This window comes from Dipodomys spectabilis, unplaced genomic scaffold (genome assembly GCF_019054845.1).
Source record: "Dipodomys spectabilis isolate Male_0828 unplaced genomic scaffold, ASM1905484v1 ptg000639l, whole genome shotgun sequence".
In the NCBI taxonomy this organism is placed as follows: Eukaryota; Metazoa; Chordata; class Mammalia; order Rodentia; family Heteromyidae; genus Dipodomys; species Dipodomys spectabilis.
Genome location: NW_024871316.1, coordinates 498,896 through 517,956, shown reverse-complemented (window position 1 = coordinate 517,956; position 19,061 = coordinate 498,896).

The window sequence follows — 19,061 nt, the reverse complement described above, 5'->3', positions numbered from 1 at the left end:
TCACTAGGTAACGCATGAAGAGAACCCCACTCTGTATTCAGACAGGAAAAGAAGTGTATTTACCACCCTGCTGCTCCCGCGGTGCATGGAGGAGAGGCATGGCGGAAAGGGGAGACTCACCCCAGGCCAGGACTTATCTGGGCCAGGGATGGGAAAAGGTGTGGCCACGTGAGGAAAGGTCTGGCCACACTGGATCTGGATGTGACTTCAGGGCCTAGGATCCTCCTATGGTCAGATGGGAGCCAAGACCACCGGCAGCCCAGGATGTGATCTAGCAGGAGGGGCAGTGACTGCTTCCAGGTGTGCTGGTTCCCTAGGTAACAGACATTGGGGGGAGACTTAGCCAGGAGGTGGGGAGGTCTCTGCCCAGGGCCAGCTTGCCCCAGGGCAGACATGACACCTTTGTTAGATTTTTGGAGGGGTGTCGGGATCATCTCTGGGTAGAGTGGGGTATTGAAATCTCCTACTTTTGAAAAAAAATCAAGGATTGATTAATTGTTTTTTCCGCCACAAAGACGCTGGGAAAAGTCACACAAAGAAAAGATTTCTTGCTCCCCATGAAGTCTCATTGCATCTAGACCTTCTGTTATTTTATGCCCTGCAGTGGTTTTATCTTGTGCAGCATTTAATGCTGTCTCTTTTTGATTGCTGTTTGTCTGGGTGGATGACTCCTTTTATGCCTGTAAACTGGCTTTTATCTTGGGGTGGATTTTGCTTGGAGTCTACATTGGGAGAAATGAGCACAGGTACTTCAGTTACCATCTAGCTTCTCTTCACTGGGCATGTGATCTTCCATCCTTTCCCTCAGCCTGTGAGTGTCTTTGCCAGTGACCCGAGTTTCTTTCCCAGTGACCTGAGTTTCTTTCCACTGAAACTTCTTCTTCTTCTTCTTTTTTTAAAATCGTATCAACCAAGTGTGCGCCTTTTAATTGGAGAGTTAAGACCATTTACCTTGGGGTTATTGTGGACTGTCTTGAGCTGATGGTCATCATTCAGTGTGTCTTTTTCTGCGTATTCTGAATAGTTTTAGTTTTTATATCCTCCTCATTTGTTTTGGGAGTTGGCTGATTTTCATTTTTCATTTTAAGTCTTTTATTGTTATTGTAACGGTGATATATAGGGTTTTACAGTTACATAAGTCAGAAAATGAGTACATTTCTTTGTTATAACTGTGTCTCATCTACCCACATTGTCTCCATTTTTCCCTCCTGAACCCCTCCCCCACAAGTTGTGTACTTTGTTTTCAAAGTGTCTAGTGAATATCACAGCGGCATTTGTTCACCCTTTGTCTCTCCATTTCTGTACCTCCCTTTCCTCCCCCAAACTGATAAACTTACATACAATTCAGAAGGTACAGAAATCAAAAACAGCAACAAAGGAGAAAAAAATAGCAAAATAACCAAACCCTCTTGTTTCCATGTCTTGGAGTTCATTTCAGTACATGGCATTTTATATGATCAGATGCACATAGCTATTGCACCTTTGTGATCCTCTCCTGAGAATATCTGTCTTTCTTCTCACTGTGTGAATGTTTAGAGTCCTGTATAATTTATCCTGCAGTTGACTGTGCATGTGAGTGGAATATGATCTACTCTTTCCCAGTTCTTGTTTGTTCATCCATTCCTCTCGTTATCTATCAGTTCCTCTTTTTGTCCATCTGTCCATCTTGATATTTACCTCTCTCTCTCATTATCCACCTATCCTTCTCATTAGATATCCAGTTGTCTCATGAGCCATCTGTCTCTCGTATTATTTACCTGTTATCATTAGTCACCCGTCCCTCTCATTATCTATTTGTCCCTCTCTTCCATCCATGCCTCCTCAGCATTCCCATCATCTCCAGCTTGCTTTCTCATCTCTGTGTGGGATTTCTTTAGTAAATATTCTGATGCCAGCTTTTGGTCCTGAATTGTTTTTGTTTACTTTTATCTCTCCATCAATGTTAAGGGATAATTTTATTGGATACAGTAATCTTGGTTGGCAGGTATTATTTTCAGGACTTGAATTTATGATCCCATATTTTCCTGGATTCTAGGGTTTCTCTTGATTTAGATGTGATGAATTTGCCTTTGTGAGTAACCAAGTCCTCCATGTCCACCCCCCGTCCCCCGATATCATTCCTTGGTTCTGTTTTCTACATTTTAACTGTGATGTGGAGTGGAAGATCTTTTCTGGTCAAGTGTAGTATCTGCTGCTCTAGATACCTCCTGGGTTTCCATGTCTTCCCTAGGGTCACAGAATTTCCTGCTATAATTTCACTGCATAGACGTTCTGTGGCATTTGTAGTTTTCGTTTGCATCTCAGCTCCTTCTTCTGATGCACGGATTCTTAGTTTGGTCTCTTGATCTGTCTCAGAGTACTGGAAAGCTGGCATGTGATTGCTGTTGTTTTGTTTCTGTCTGATTTTCACACTTCCATGACACCATCTTCCTCCCTGTCATCCTTTCTTCTGCTTGATCTAGTCCACTGGCGACACTTTCCATTGAGGCTTTCTATTTTATTTATGGAGTTTTTCAATTCCAATATTCCCATTTTTTCCCTCATAAGTGTGTGTATTTGTGTGTGTGGGTGTTTGTGTGTGTGTGTGTGCATGTGTGTTGAGTGTGTGTGTTTGCATGTGTTTGTATACAAATCCTGGGGTTTGAACCCAGTGCCTGGGTTTTGTACTCAAGGCTGGTGCTCTACCACTTGAGCCCATATCCACTTCTAACTTTTTGGTGGTTAGTTGGACATAAGGTTGTCACATACTTTCCTACCCCAGCTGGCTTTGGACTATAATCCTCAGATCTCAGCCTCCTGAGGAGCTAGGATTACAGGTGTGAGACACAAGAATCTGGGTTTTCCACTTTATTACCTTCAAATGGTTGCCAAACATGTTTTCCATTTCAAGAGATTTTTCTCTTTTGCTGCTTTTCTTTTTAAAATGGTTTCCATTTAGCATGTGTATTTATGTGGGCACTGCATCCTATCAATTCTGTTTTTGGTTTCTTTTTTTTTGTTTGTTTCCTGTTGTTGTTTTCAGGATCTCAACTTGCCTTCTGTATTTCTCATCTCAGCTGCTGAATTTCTTCTTATTTCAAGTTAGCTTTCCAACTCTATCCATTTATTTGACTCCTCTTTGAGGCCATTGACCATTTTTAAACTAGACTTTGAGCTCCTTGGGTGGCATTTCAGCTCCTGGGATGCAATGGGTTTCATCACTAGGGGAGGTAAACATTTGAAGGCTCCATAGAGGGTACAAATGAACACAGGATGTGCTTTCCTTGCATTTTGGGATTTCTGCCTTGTGATCTTTGCTTCCTTTTTGGGGAGCCTTTCACAGCCCAAAGATGCCAGGCTGGGCTGAGGGATGAGTGCACACACAGAGCATGGAGGCCCTATGTGGGACTCCGGATGCTGGGGGGAGGGGTTGGCATGACTTTTGCCAGCCACATGTCCTGCTCAATTTCCTGGCAGGCCAGCTCTGTCCAGTGCCCTGAGGGATGGTGGGAAAAGGGCAAAGGAACCAGACAGCACCCTGGCCAGCAGGTTCTCCAGCCCAGGGATCCCACCATGCAAGATCAGAGGCTCAGTAGGTCCCAGGCTCCCCAGGCCCTCCACACACAGAATCAGGGGATTAGCTGGCTCTCCAGCTCCAGGCCCTATCCTGTGGCATCAGGAGTGAGGGGTCCTGGAGAGCTCCATACTTGGGAATGCTCACATGTGCTGTTGGGGCTCACAGTGTGTCAACCATTAGGGGTTGTGGGCGCTTGAGGGGGCTGGCGGGTCTGTTAGGTCAGATGGAGGTGGATGTGGGTCTGGTCAGCTCTCAGGGAGTGGTGGGGTGAGGGCATGGGCCTCCTGTCCTCTCCACAGAGCTGTGAGATGGGTGAGGGGCCTTCGCTGTCCCACTCTCAGCCTTGGAACTGTGAGCCAAGTCCACCTCTTTCCTCCATTATTTCATTTTACCAACAGAAAGCAGACTAATAATAAAAGCAGCACCATTCCCCAAGTCTGAAGGGTCCTGAAAGGAGGTACCCGGCCTCTGGGAAGGTCGACGGGGCAGTGATGCTCTGTTGGGGCTTAAGAACATTTCTTGGTGCTGTTCGATACTACCCATGCTATGTTTGCAATCTTTGGAAATAGCCCAAATGAGCTGAGTGCTGGTGGGTCACACCTGCTATCCTAGCTCCTCCCAAGGCTGAGATCTGGAGGGTCATGGTTCAAGATCTGCCTGGACAGAAAAGTTTCTAGATTCTATCTGCAAAATCATGAGCAAAATAGCAGGGTGGTTGTATGGTTCCAGTGGTAGAGTACTAGCAGAGCAAGTGCAAGGCCCTGAGTTCAAACCCACGTATTGCAAAAAAGTTAGAAGAAAGGAAGGGAGAAAGAGAGAGAGAAATAAAGGAGAAAGAGCAGGAAGGAAGGAAGGAAGGAAGGAAGGAAGGAAGGAAGGAAGGAGAAAGAGGAAGACCAAATAATTTTTAAGTAAGTGTTGTGAGTGGAGGCAGACCTGCCTTGCTGTGGTCTTTCAAGACCTGCAATACGTAGGAGGCTGTAAAAGGCTAGATAACTGCAGGACTGCCAGGAGAGGCACCCAGTAATTGAAAGCAATTTTCTTTCCAGGTATCTCTGATCTTCAAAGGAGAAGAGCTGGGGGGAGGTTGGCACTGGGAGAGTTATGCATGTTCCATGCAGAATGGAGAAAACACTCCTCAAGACTCCATAGGTTTCTTGTGTTGTTTGGCCTTGTTGTTGTTGTTGTGTTCAGGTACCAAGGCTAGAGCTCAGGACCTCACAAGCTCTCTCAGCTGTTTTGCTCATGGCTGTGGCTCTATGGCTTGAGCCACACCTCAGGTGTTGTATTTTGCTGGCTAACTGGCGATGGAGTCAAGCAGACTTTTCTGCCCCAGCAGACGTTGAATTGATCTCTTCAGATCTCAGGCTCCTGAAGCAGCTAGGATTACAGGAACCAGTCACCAGCATCTGGCTCACAAGGCTCCATCTTGACAGAAGTAACTGTGTGTGGTAGTGCATACTTGTCATCCGGGCATACTCCAGGCTCACACAGGCTCAGCCTCCTCTCAGGAAGACCTGGGCTTGGGCAGGGGCCCAGGCAGCTTGGCCCAGGCAGCATGCCCATCTTTCCTCCCTGGCCACCCATGCCCTGGACCCCGAGGCTCCACCTCGGCCTGCCAGGGACCACCGCCCCTGGATGAATGAAGAATCAAAGAACTGTACTTTATTAGTCAGATTGAAGCTCATATAATATAAATAAATAAGTAAAGCTCACGACAAGAATTAGACCATGCTTTGAAAAGCTTTTTATTTAAGGACGCCACAGCATCCTGTTGGACATGGTAGGGGGAGGATGAGAGAGACAAAGCTGCGGGTGGGGGGAAGGAGGGAGAAGAAGGACAGGGGAAAGAAGGAAAAAGGGGCAGGGAGGAGGCAGAAGGAAGAAAGAGAGGGAAAATGGAGAAAGGGAAGTGAGAGAGAGGGAGGGAGGAAGAGAGAAAGGGAGAGAAGAAGATAGGGAGGGCAGCAGGCAGGGAGAGAGGAAAGGAGAGAGGGAGGGAAGGAAGGAGGCAGGCAGGGAGGCAGGCAGGGAGGGAGAGAGCAGTGTCAGGACCAGTGTTGAACAGCTGGAGGAGTCAGGGATGCTCTGGCAAGGCTGATCCAGGGGTTCAGGGCGCTTAAAGGACCAAGAGGGCTGAGGGTGTTGGCTCTTGAGAAGGGGTGGGTCAGCAAAGACAGCAGGACCAGCTTGGGCTCTGCCCCTGGGCAGGGCTCCCTGCTAGCGCCCTGAATGCTGGCTCTGCAGGAGGCCAGGGTTCTGGAGCATAGTGGGGGTGGAGCTTCAGGTCTGTGAGAAGCAGCAAGACCTTTGCTGAGAAACCCAACTGTTCCAGCTTACCTGTGTCTGTGATCAGAGCCTCAGACCTTGCACTGGCAGCACACGGGGGCACAGCAGCTGGAGCAGCAGGGTTTGCAACAGCTGGACTGGCAACAGCAGGGCTTGCAACAGCTGGACTGGCAGCAGCAGGGCTTGCAACAGCAGGACTCACAGCAGCAGGGCTTGCAACAGCTGGACTGGCAGCAGCAGGGTTTACAACAACTGGACTGGCAGCAGCAGGGCTTGCAACAGCAGGACTCACAGCAACAAGGTTTACAACAGCAGGATTCACAGCAGCAGGGTTTGCAACAGCAGGACTCACAGCAGCAGGGTTTGCAACAGCAGGATGGGCAGCAGCAGGGTTTGCAACAGCAGGACTCACAGCAGCAGGGTTTGCAACAGCTGGACTGACAGCAGCAGGGTTTGCAACAGCTGGACTGACAGCAGCAGGGTTTGCAACAGCTGGATTTGCAGCCCCCACAAGAACCACAGCCCCCCTTGCAGCCCCCACAGGAGCCACAGCCCCCCTTGCAGCCCCCACAGGAGCCACAGCCTCCCTTGCAGCCCCCACAGGAGCCACAGCCTCCCTTGCAGCCCCCGCAGGAGCCACAGCCCCCCTTGCAGCTCCCGCAGGAGCCACAGCCCCCTTTGCAGCCCCCGCAGGAGCCACAGCTGGAGCAGGAGCAGGAGCAGGCTGGCACACAGCAGCTCATGGTTGTGGTGGTGGAGGGTGGAGGAGGAGAGAGAAGCAGGTGGAGAGAAAGGTGAGTGGTGTGGGGACCCCTGGCCTGACCTTTAGGTCCCTGCGGGGTCAGATGTGGGCTGTGCATATGGTCACTTCCTGGTCCTGTGTGGGCTTTCCCTGGGAAGTTGTGTGTCATTGCAAAGTAACAAGCATGGATGAGTCATGTGGCACACCTCCTGAGACACACTTCCTGGGACAAACCTTGCAGGACAAATGAAGCAGGACACTTGGTGAGTGGGGCTGGGCTCTGTCCCTGCTGCCCACCGCACTCACCCCTCCATGTGTGCGCTGTTCCAGGCGGTCTTGAACAACAGCAGGCTCTCCACGGGCTCCCTGGTCTTGGGGTTTCATGTAGTCAGAGTTCTGGGCCTGCTCTTGACGCTAGATCCTGTCTGAGAGAGAAAGTTCTGGAGCAGTCACTCTCCCCTATGCTGGTGGTCTGGGACCCTGTGGCCTGGGCTCTGGGGCTCCTTCCCCTGAGCTTCCTTGGCGACTTTCTTGCTGTGCCATCGAGCGTCATTCTCCGGCGTCGGCCGGCCTGGGGCTCTAGTTTTTTCAAGATTTGTCCCTCGGGTTTATTCTTTCAAAGAGTGCTGCTTCATCCATTGCTCTGCACTATTATTCCATTTTTCACTCATCAGCTCTGATGTTTTGTAAAATAATTCTTGTTACTTTAAAGGGGATGCCAAAGTGGTTATAGTTGCATAGATCAGGAAGAGTTCATTTCATTTTGGACAGTGTCATCCCTGCCCTCAGTCTGTCCTAGATTATCCTTCTGCCCCTGCCCACAAGTTCTAGAGTCCATTTTCCACGTTGTGTCCAGTGAGGAACACGGCTGCATTTGTCCAGCCTTTGCTCGGTTCTGATCTTCATTGTCTCTGTCCTTCTGCTGACTTGGGGCTGGGCTTGCTCTTCCTTCTCTTCAGTCGTGGATGGGCATGCTTAGCTCTGATCTTTCATGTAGGTTCCCATCGCTACAAACCTTCCTTCTACCCCTCGTTTCATTGCTGTGGAATTGCAAACACTGAAAAGTGTCATCTTTACTTCCATTTGATTCTAGGAAGCCTTTTGTTCCCCTCTCCTCCTTCTTCAATGAAAGGTCTATTGGGTGAGTGTGTTTTCTCTCTGTGATGTCTTTTTGTCTTCTTCTACTATGATACTGTGGCTGTAAGGAAATAGTTAGTTATTTTCTACTTGTTGGAAGACATGGGCTGAAGTGTGATCTATTTGGAGTCATTCCATGGTTGGCTTAGAAGAGGGAGCATGCTGGGTCTCCGCGTGGACTAGACCGCAGACATCTGCTGAGGCCTTCAGCCTAACGCTGACTTGCCTTCTGTAAGGTGTATCCAGTAGGTAGTTTCACTAGGTAACGCATGAAGAGAACCCCACTCTGTATTCAGACAGGAAAAGAAGTGTATTTACCACCCTGCTGCTCCCGCGGTGCATGGAGGAGAGGCATGGCGGAAAGGGGAAACTCACCCCAGGCCAGGACTTATCTGGGCCAGGGATGGGAAAAGGTGTGGCCACGTGGAGGAAAGGTCTGGCCACACTGGATCTGGATGTGACTTCAGGGCCTAGGATCCTCCTATGGTCAGATGGGAGCCAAGACCACCGGCAGCCCAGGATGTGATCTAGCAGGAGGGGCAGTGACTGCTTCCAGGTGTGCTGGTTCCCTAGGTAACAGACATTGGGGGGAGACTTAGCCAGGAGGTGGGGAGGTCTCTGCCCAGGGCCAGCTTGCCCCAGGGCAGACATGACACCTTTGTTAGATTTTTGGAGGGGTGTCTGGATCATCTCTGGGTAGAGTGGGGTATTGAAATCTCCTACTTTTGGGAAAAAAAAAGATTGATTATTTGATTTTTCCTCCACCAATACAATGGGAAAAGTCACACAAAGAAAAGATTTCTTGCTCCCCATGAAGTATCACTGCATCTAGACCTTCTGTTATTTTATGCCCTGCAGTGGTTTTATCTTGTGCAGCATTAAATGCTGTCTCTTTTTGATTGCTATTTGTCTGGGTGGATCACTCCTTTTATGCTTGTGAACTGGCTTTTTTCTTGGAGTGAATTTTTCTTGCAGTCTTCACTGGGAGATATAAGCACAGATAGTCTAGTTACAATCTAGCTTCTCTTCACTGGGCATGTGATCTTCCATCCTTTAATTCAGCCTGTGAGTGTCTTTGCCAGTGACCTGAGTTTCTTTCCCAGTGACCTGAGTTTCTTCCTACTGAAACTTCTTCTTCTTTTTTAAATCATATCAGCCATATGATATGTGTGTGTTTTCATAGGAGAATTAAGCCATTTATCTTTGGGTCATTGTGGTCTGTCATGAACTGATGGTCATCATTCCGTGTGTCTTTTTCTGCTTATTCTGCATAGTTTTATTTTTATATCTTCCTTGTTTGTTTTGGGAGTTTGCTGATTTTCATTTTTTATTTTAAATTTTTTATTGTTATTGTAAGGTTGATGTATAGGGGGTTACAGTTACATAAGTCAGAATGAGTACATTTCTTTGTTTTTAACAGTGTCTCATCTTCCCTCATTCTCTGGGTTTTTCCCTCCTGAACCCCTCCCCTACAAGTTGTATAGTTTGTTTTCAAAGTGTCTAGTGAAAGATCCCAGCAGCGTTTGTTCACCCTTTGTACCTCCATTTCTGTACCTCCCTTACCATTCCCCAAACTGATAACCTTATGTACAAGACATAAGTTACAGAAATCAAAAACAGCAACAAAGGCTAAAAATATAGCAAAATAATCAAACCCTCTTGTTTCCATTTCTTGGAGTTGATTTCAGTAATTGGCATTTTATATGATCAGATGCACATAGCTTTTGTACCTTTTTGATCCTCTCCTAAGAATATCTGTCTTTGTTCTCACTGTGTGAATGTTTAGAGTCCTGTATAATTTATCCTGCAGTTGACTGTGTATGTGAGTGGAACATGATCTACTCTTTCGCAGTTCTTGTTTGTTCATCCATTCCTCTCATTATCTGTCCTTTCCTCTCATTATCTAATGGGTCCTGTTGTCCATCTTTCCCTCTTGATATTCATCTCTACCTCTCATTATCCAGCGGTCTCATTAGACATCCTTTTGTCTCATGAGCCATCTGTTCCTCGTATTATTTATCTGTTATCATTAGGCACGCGTCCCTCTCATTATCTATTTGTCCTTCTCTTCCATCCATGCCTCCTGAGCATTCCCATCATCTCCAGCTTGCTTTCTCATTTCTGTATGAGATTTCTTTAGTAAATATTCTGATGCCAGCTTTTGGTCCTGAATTGTTTTTGTTTAGTTTTATCTCTCCAGCAATGTTAAGGAATAATTTTGTTGGATATAGTAATCTTGGTTGGGAGGTATTATTTTCAGGACTTGAATTTATCATCCCACATTTCCTGGATTCTAGGGTTTCTCTTGATTTAGATCTGATGAATTTGCCTTTGTGAGTAACCAAGGCCTCCATACAGCCCTTCCCATCCTCCTCCCCGCCTACCCCCCCCTCCGATATCATTCCTTCGTTCTGTTTTCTACATTTTAACTGTGATGCGAAGTGGAAGATCTTTTCTGGTCAAGTGTAGTATCTGCTGCTCTAGATACCTCCTGGGTTTCCATATCTTCCCTAGGTTCAGAGAGTTTTCTGCTATAATTTCACTGCATAGATGTTCTGTGGTTTTTGTAGTTTTCGTTTGCATCTCAGCTCCTTCTTCTGATGCACGGATTCTTAGTTTGGTCTCTTGATCTGTCTCAGAGCACTGGAAAGCGGGCATGTGATTGCTGTTGTTTTGTTTCTGTCTGATTTTCACACTTCCATGACACCATCTTCCTCCCTGTCATCCTTTCTTCTGCTTGATCTAGTCCACTGGCGACACTTTCCATTGAGGCTTTCTATTTTATTTATGGAGTTTTTCAATTCCAATATTCCCATTTTTTTCCTCATATGTTTGTGTATGTGTCTGGGTGGGTGTTTGTGTGTGTGTGTGCATGTATGTGTGAGTGTGTGTATTTGCATGTGTTTGTATACAAATCCTGCGGTTTGAACTCAGTGCTTTGGTTTTGTACTCAAGGCTGGTGCTTTACCACTTGAGCCCAGATCCACTTCTAACTTTTTGGTGGTTAGTTGGACATAAGGCTGTCACATACTTTCGTACCCCAGCTGGCTTTGGATTATAATCCTCAGATCTCAGCCTCCTGAGGAGCTAGGATTACAGGTGTGAGACACAAGAATCTGGGTTTTCCACTTTATTACCTTCAAATGGTTGCCAAACATGTTTTCCATTTCAAGAGATTTTTCTCTTTTGCTGCTTTTCTTTTTAAAATGGTTTCCATTTAGCATGTGTATTTATGTGGGCACTGCAGTCTATCAATTCTGTTTTTTGCTTCTTTTTTTTGTTTTGTTTTCTGTTGTTGTTTTTAGAATCTTAAGTTGCCTTCTGTATTTCTCATCTCAGCTGCTGAATTTCTTCTTATTTCAAATTAGCTTTCCAACTCTATCCATTTATTTGACTCCTCTTTGAGGCCATTGACCATTTCTAATCTAGACTTTGAGCTCCTTGGGTGGCATTTCAGCTCCTGGGATGCAATGGGTTTCATCACTAGGGGAGGTAAACATTTGAAGGCTCCATAGAGGGTACAAATGAACACAGGATGTAAGTGCTTTCCTTGCATTTTGGGGTTTCTGGCTTGTGATCTTTGCTTCCTTTTTGGGGAGCCTTTCACAGCCCCAGGATGCCAGGCTGGGCTGCGGGATGAGTGCACACACAGAGCATGGAGGCCCTGTGTGGGACTCCGGATGCTGGGGGGAGGGGTTGGCATGACTTGTGCCAGCCATGTGTCCCGCTCAATTTCCTGGCAGGCCAGCTCTGCCCAGTGCCCTGCGGGATGGTGGGAAAAGGGCAAAGGAGCCAGACAGGACCTGGCCAGCGGGTTTTCCAGCCCAGAGATCCCACCATGCAGGATCAGAGGCTCAGGGCATCCCAGGCTCCCCAGGCCCTCCACACACAGAATCAGGGGATTAGCTGATCCTCCAACTCTAGGGCCCATCATGTGGCATCAGGAGTGAGGGGTCCTGGAGAGCTCCATTCTTGGGAATGCTCACATGTGCCCTTGGGGTTCACAGTGTGTCAACCATTATGGCTTGTGCGAGCCCTTGAGGGGGCTGGCGGGTCTGTTAGGTCAGATGGAGGTGGATGTGGGTCTGGTCAGCTCTCAGGGAGTGGTGGGGTGAGGGCATGGGCCTCCTGTCCTATCCACAGAGCTGTGAGATGGGTGAGGGGCCTTCGCTGTCCCACTCTCAGCCTTGGAACTGTGAGCCAAGTCCACCTCTTTCCTCCATTATTTCATTTTACCAACAGAAAACAGACTAATAATAAAAGCAGCACCATTCCACAAATCTGAAGGGTCCTGAAAGGAGGTATCCGGCCTCTGGAAAGGTTAACGGGGCAGTGATGCTCTGCTGGTGCTTAAGAACATTTCTTGGTGTTGTTCTATACTACCTATGTTATGTTTGCAATCTTTGGAAATAGCTTCAAATGAGCTGAGTGCTGGTGGGTCACACCTGCTATCCTAGCTCCTCCCAAGGTTGAGATCTTGAGGGTCATGGTTCAAGATCTACCTGGACAGAAAAGTTTTCTAGATTCTATCTGCAAAATCATGAGCAAAATAGCAGGGTGGTTGTATGGTTCCAGTGTTAGAGTACTAGCAGAGCCAGTTCAAGGCCCTGAGTTCAAACCCACGTATTGCAAAAAAGTTAGAAGAAAGGAAGGAAGAAAGAAAGAGAGAGAGAAATAAAGGAGAAAGGGCAGGAAGCAAGGAAGGAAGGATGGAAAGATGGAAGAAGGAAGGCAGGAGAAAAAGGAAGACCAAATAATTTTTTTTTTCTGGGTCTGGTTGTGGGGCCTGAACTCTGGGCCTGGGCGCTGTCCCTCAGCTCTTTAGCTCAAGGCTAGCGCTCTACCAATTGAGCCACAGCACCACTTCCGGCTTTTTTCTTTTTGCTTATGTGGTGCTGAGGAATCGAACACAGGGCCTCATGCATGCAAGGCAAGCACTCTACCACTGAGCCACCTTCCCAGCCCAGACCTAATAATTTTTAAGTAAGCGTTGTGAGTGGAGGCAGACCTACCTTACTGTGGTTTTTCAAGACCTGTGCACTGCAATAGGTAGGAGGCTGTAAATGGCTAGATAATTGCAGGACTGCCAGGGAGGCACCCAGTAATTGAAAGCAATTTTCTTTCTAGGTAACTCTGAGCTTCAAAGGAGAAGAGCTTGGGGGATGTTGGCCCTGGGAGAGTTATGCGTCTTCCATACAGACCTGGAGAAAACACCCTTCAAGACTCCATAGGCTTCTTGTGTTGTTTTGCCTTTTTGTGGTTGTGGTGTTCTGGTACCAAGGCTAGAGCTCAGGGCCTCACATGCTCACTCAGCTGTTTTGCTCATGGCTGCAGCTCTACAGCTTGAGCCACACCTCAGGTGTTGTATTTTGCTGGCTAATTGGAGATCTAGTGAAGCAGACTTTTCTGCCCCAGCAGACGTTGAATTGATCTCTTCAGATCTCTGGCTCCTGAAGCAGCTAGGATTACAGGAACCAGTCACCAGCATCTGGCTCACAAGACCCCATTTTTTTTTCAACTTTTTTTTTTTTTTGGTTCCGGTCATGGGGCCTGAACTCTGGGCCTGGGTGCTGTCCCTCAGCTCTTCAGCTCAATGCTAGCCCTCTACCACTTGAGCCACAGCGCCCCTTCTGGCCTTTTTCTTTTTGCTTATGAGGTGCTGAAGAATGGAACCCAGGGCCTCAGGCATGCAAGGCAAGCGCTCTACCCCTGAGCCACCTTCCCAGCCCACAAGACCCCATCTTGACAGAAGTAACTGTATGTGATAGTGCATACTTGTCATCTGGGCACACTCCTGGAAAAAGTACAAGACCCCATCAAAAACAACTAATGGGAAATGGGACTGGAGATGGGGGCTCTGTGGTGGTGCACCTGCCCGGCCAGTGTGAGGCCCCAAGTTCAGGTCCAGTCCTGGGCAAAGGAAAAACATGTTCAGTTGTTCCAACACTCTTTGCTGGAGAGAGCAAGAGTCTTCCCGCCATTCAAGCCATGGCACCTCTGTCACAGCCCTGTGGGCAGGGTCCCCATCCTGTTCCCTGACAGGGATCAGGATGGCGGCTGCCTTGGACAGTCAGTGTGTACTTCTCCGGAGGAAGTGGCCACGCATTCCTACTTCGAGATCACTAAGGCTTTTCTTGTTCTTTTATCTTCCTATAAAATGTCTGTGGTCGCCTGCATTTGCCACGGATCTTTTTTTTTGGGGGGGGGGGAGTCTGGTTGTGGGTCTGAACTCTGGGCCTGGGTGCTGTGCCTCAGCTCTTCAGATCAAGGCCAGCACTCAACTACTTGAGCCACAGTGCCACTTCCGGCTTATTTTTCTGCTTATGTGGTGCTGAGGAATCGAATCCAGGCCCTCAGGCATGTAAGGCAAGTACTTTACAACTGAGCCACCTTCCCAGTCCTACCATGGACCTTTCTGAGTTTTGATGGCACGTCATTTTATGGGAACTCCAGATCAGTTTCAGCGCCTCTGCTGTGTTATGTGCTTCGTCCATGAGTGCAGTCAGTCCCATTATTGACAGAGATGTTCTTGGGTTTGCCTCTCTGCATGGTATGGTTGGCAGCATGGAGGTTTGTGCTTTGTGAAGTTCGTACTCCGTGTCCATGATGAACCGGGCATTTGCCAGCACTCACCGCCATCATGGAGCTTCATGTGTGCATGGGCGCCGCAGCCTGAGATTTGCTAAGACGCACTTCCTAGTCCCATGTCCCTGCATGCAGGCACCTATGCACCAAGGCTGCTGCTGGTGGATGATCTTCCTAGAACCCTGCCAGGCTTCCTCCCCCAGGAGCCTCTCCCCTCCCCAGCCCCAGGCTCACACAGGCTCGGCCTCCTCTCAGGAAGGCCTGGGCACAGGCATCTTGGCCCAGGCAGCACGCCCAGCTTTCCTACCTGGCCACCCATGCCCTGGACCCCGAGGCTCCACCTCGGCCTGCCAGGGACCACCGTCCCTGGACGAGTGAAGAACCAAAGAACTGGACTTTATTTGTCAGATTGAAGCTCATATAAATGAATGCATGAATGAATAAATAAATAAATAAAGCTCACCACAAGAATTAGACCATCTTTTGGAAAGCTTTACTTAAGGAAGCCACAGCATCCTGTTGGACATAGTAGGGGGAGGATGAGAGAGACAAAGCTGGGGGTGGGGGAAGGAGGGAAAAGAAGGGCAGAGGAAAGAAGGAAAAGGGGGCAGGGAAGAGGGGGAAGGAAGAAAGAGAGGGAAAATGGAGAAAGGGAAGTGAGAAAGAGGGAGGGAGGAAGAGAGAAAGGGACAGAGGAAGGAAGGCAGGGCTGCAAGCAGAGGAGGAAAGGTGAGACGGAGGGAAGGAAGGAGGCAGGCAGGGAGGCAGGCAGGGAGGGAGAGAGCAGTGTCAGGACCAGAGTTGAACAGCTGGAGGAGTCAGGAATGCTCTGGCACGGCTGGTCCAGGGATTCAGGGCGCTTAAAAGACCAAGAGGGCTGAGGGTGTTGGCTCTTGAGAAGGGGTGGGTCAGCAAAGACAGCAGGACCAGCTTGGGCTCTGCCCCTGGGCAGGGCTCCATGCTAGCGCCCTGAATGCTGGCTCTGCAGGAGGCCAGGGTTCTGGAGCATAGTGGGGGTGGAGCTTCAGGTCTGTGAGAAGCAGCAAGACCTTTGCTGAGAAACCCAACTGTTGCAGCTTACCTGTGTCTGTGATCAGAGCCTCAGACCTTGCACTGGCAGCACACGGGGGCACAGCAGCTGGAGCAGCAGGGTTTGCAACAGCTGGACTGGCAACAGCAGGGCTTGCAACAGCTGGACTGGCAGCAGCAGGGCTTGCAACAGCTGGACTGGCAGCAGCAGGGCTTGCAACAGCTGGACTGGCAGCAGCAGGGTTTACAAAGTCTGGACTGGCAGCAGCAGGGCTTGCAACAGGTGGACTGGCAGCAGTAGTGTTTTCAACAACTGGACTGGCAACACCAAGGCTTGCAACAGCAGGACTCACATAAACAGAGTTTACAACACCAGTATTCACAGCAGCAGGGTTTGCAACAGCAGGACTCACAGAAGCAGGGTTTGCAACAGCAGGACTGGCAGCAGCACAGTTTGCAACTGGACTTGCAGCCCCCACAGGAGACACAGCCTCCCTTGCAGCTCCCGCAGGAGCCAGAGCTAGAGCAGGAGCGGGAGCAGGCTGTCACACAGCAGGTCATGGTTTTGGTTGTGGAGGTTGGAGGAGGTGAGAGGAGCTGGTGGAGAGAGAGGTGAGTGGTTAAGGGTCTCCTGGCCTGGCCTTTTTCCCTCTAGTGTTGGTCCACTTCACATGATTCTGTCTTGTTTTTGCTTATTTTTAATATCATCAGTGTCCTGTGAGCTACTCTAGGCCAACGAAGGAGGCAGTAAAGAAGGGAGGAAGGAAAGATGGAAGAGAAGAAGAGATAGAGGAAGCATGAGAGAAGAAAGTAGAGGACAGGACAAGAGAGGGGAGGAAGGGAGGGAGAAGGCAGGAATAGTAAGGAATGGAGGGAGAGGAAGGAGGATGGAGAAGAGAAGGGTGAGCAGGAAGGAAGGAAGTAAAGAGAAGAGGAAAGGGGAGAGGAAGATGAGAGGAAGAAGGTAGAAGAAGGGAGGGGAAGGAGGAGAGGAAGAGGAGAGGAAGCAGGTAGAGGAAGAGGAGGGGAGTGGAAGAGGAGAGGCAGGCAGTCTTTGGGTGATCTCTCTTCTCTCTGGTGTCCGGCGATGGTTCTAGGTCTGCCTAGTGTTCTTTGGGCGGCCCCTGTGCTGCTGGTTTCATGTCCACATGTTTAGGGCCACAGGCTGTGACTTCTGCCCTCCAGAGGTTCCCGGGCGAGAGGCTTCATGGCCTGTGCCACACATCTGGAAAGTCCCAGCAGAGGTCCTGTGCAAGGCCAAGGCCAAGATCAGATCCAGCCTGGACAATGACTGCCAGACCCAGGTGTGGAGCCTCAGCTGGCTGGGGGGCACCCCGTGGGGAGGAGTCTCAGCTGGCTTTGGGGAGACCCTGTGGGGAGGAGCCTCAGCTGGCTTTCAGGGGGAACCCATAGGGAGTAGGCTCAGCTGTCTAGGGATTAAATCCCTCACTATTAGTCATGAGGCCTTATGTTCAACCCCCACACCCCCAAAAAGGAGAAAGAGCACCAAGCTTGGAGCAGGAGGAGGTGGTGTGAGAAATATCAGGCAGCCTGGAGGAGGAGGTATTCATGGGAGAGGATGTCAAGCCTTCTGGAGGAGGAGAATATGTTGGAGGGAGAGGATGTCAGGCAGTCTGGAGGAGGAGGAGGTGTTGGGAGAGGATGTCAGGCAGCCTGGAGGAGGAGGAGGTGTTGGGAGAGGATGTCAGGCAGTCTGGAGGAGGAGGAGGTGTTGGGAGAGGATGTCAGGCAGCCTGGAGGAGGAGGAGGTGTTGGGAGAGGATGTCAGGCAGCCTGGAGGAGGAGGAGGTGGACGGAGAGGATGTCAGGCAGCCTGGAGAGGAGGTGTTGGTGGGAGAGTATGTCAGGCAGCCTGGAGGAGGAGGTGTTGGTGGGAGAGGATGTCAGGCAGTCTGGAGGAGGATGAGGTGTTGGGAGAGAATGTCAGGCAGCCTGGAGGAGGAGGAGGTGGACGGAGAGGATGTCAGGCAGCCTGGAGGAGGAGGAGGTTGTGGGAGAGGATGTCAGGCAGTCTGGAGGAGGAGGAGGTGTTGGGAGAGGATGTCAGGCAGCCTGGAGGAGGAGGAGGTGGACGGAGAGGATGTCAGTCAGTCTGGAGGAGGAGGAGGTGTTGGGAGAGGATGTCAGGCAGTCTGGAGGAGGAGGAGGTGGACGGAGAGGATGTCAGGCAGTCTGGAGGAGGAGGAGGTGTTGGGAGAGGATGTCAGGCAGTCTGGAGGAGGAGGAGGTGGTAGGAGAGGATGTCACGCAGCCTGGAGGAGAAGGTGTTGGTGGGACATTATGTCAGGCAGTCTGGACGGGGATGTTTTGGGAGATGATGTCAGGCAGACTGGAGGAGGAGGTGGTTGGAGAGGATGTCAGGCAGTCTGGACGAGGTGTTGGGAGAGGATGTCAGGCAGTCTGTGGAGGGGGGGTGGCTGGAGAGGACTTGGGGCAGGTGGGGCTGTGAAGCGGCTGATTAGGTCAATGACTAGTTAGGCAATTGGCAAATTAGATCCTAAATATGTGTCAGAGAGAGAGCTGGTAGAGTGTGTGTGGTGCCTGCATTAGCAGACTTCCTCCTGCCTGCCCCATGCCTCTTGCCCTCTGCCCTCTGCCGTCGCCCCTGCCCCTGCCCTGTGTGGGGTCTGGGGCCTTAGGCTGCTTCCCGGAGGTCAGGGGAGGCTCCTGGGCTAGCGGGGGCCAGGCTGTCCTCTGGGATGTGTGGATGTCCTGTCCCCGCCGGAGCCCTGACACTCCACAGCAAGACTCCTCTGTGGAAGAAGTGGTAGAGCGACCTGGGACAGCTGAGCGGGAACAGGGAGGCCCTGCCACTCCTGTGCCCACCTGGTGCCCCCTCGGCCCCTCCACTGGCGGGAGCGGCCACCTGCCCCTGCGGCAGCCATGGCCCCCGTGGGGCCGGTAGACGTGGACACGAGATGTTCCCTTTCAATCGGGGGCTCCCTTGTCCCTGGCTGTGCAGAGGCCCCCGGCCCTGCCTGTGCAGCCTGCCTGTTCTCCCGCCGCCCATCCTGGTGTCCTCACACAAGCCTGGCCGTGGCCTGCAGGGCCCACGGGACAGGGCTGTGGGCCTGAGCCTCGCCCTGTCTTCCAGCCCCTGACCCGGCCAGTGAACTGAGCCGACACTGTCGTAGAATGAGAGTGGTGGCCGGGCCGGGCGGGACATGCCACTGGACCGGGCTGGCAAGGCAGGACCAAGCCGCCGGGGTCCTGGCACCACCTTGGGGCTCCCTGCCCTCTCCTTGCTTTCTAAAGCCAAAAGATGGTCCAGATTCATCCGTTCACTCCCTGTCCATCTGTCCGGAGAACTCAGACTTTGTTTAGATACAAAAAGTTGTCTAGGGGGAAAAACCAGCCCGGTGCCAGGGGCGCATACCCGTAACCCAAGCTCCTCAGGAGGCTGAGAGCCGAGGATCCCAGTTTAAAGCTACTCCAGGCAGCAAAGTCTATGAGACTTTTGCTCCAATTAACTTTAGAAAATGAAAAGCCCAGAAGTGGAACTGTGGCTCAAGGGCTAGAACGCTAGCCTTGAAGAGCTCAGCGACAGCATCCAGGCCTGAGTTCAAGCCCAGGACTGACAAACACAACAACACAAAACAAAAAAGCCCTGGTCTCACATGCCTATAATCCCAGCATTTGCAAGTCTGAGGTCACAGGATGAAAACTCAAAGCCAGCCTGGGTCACATAGTAAAGCCCCTCTG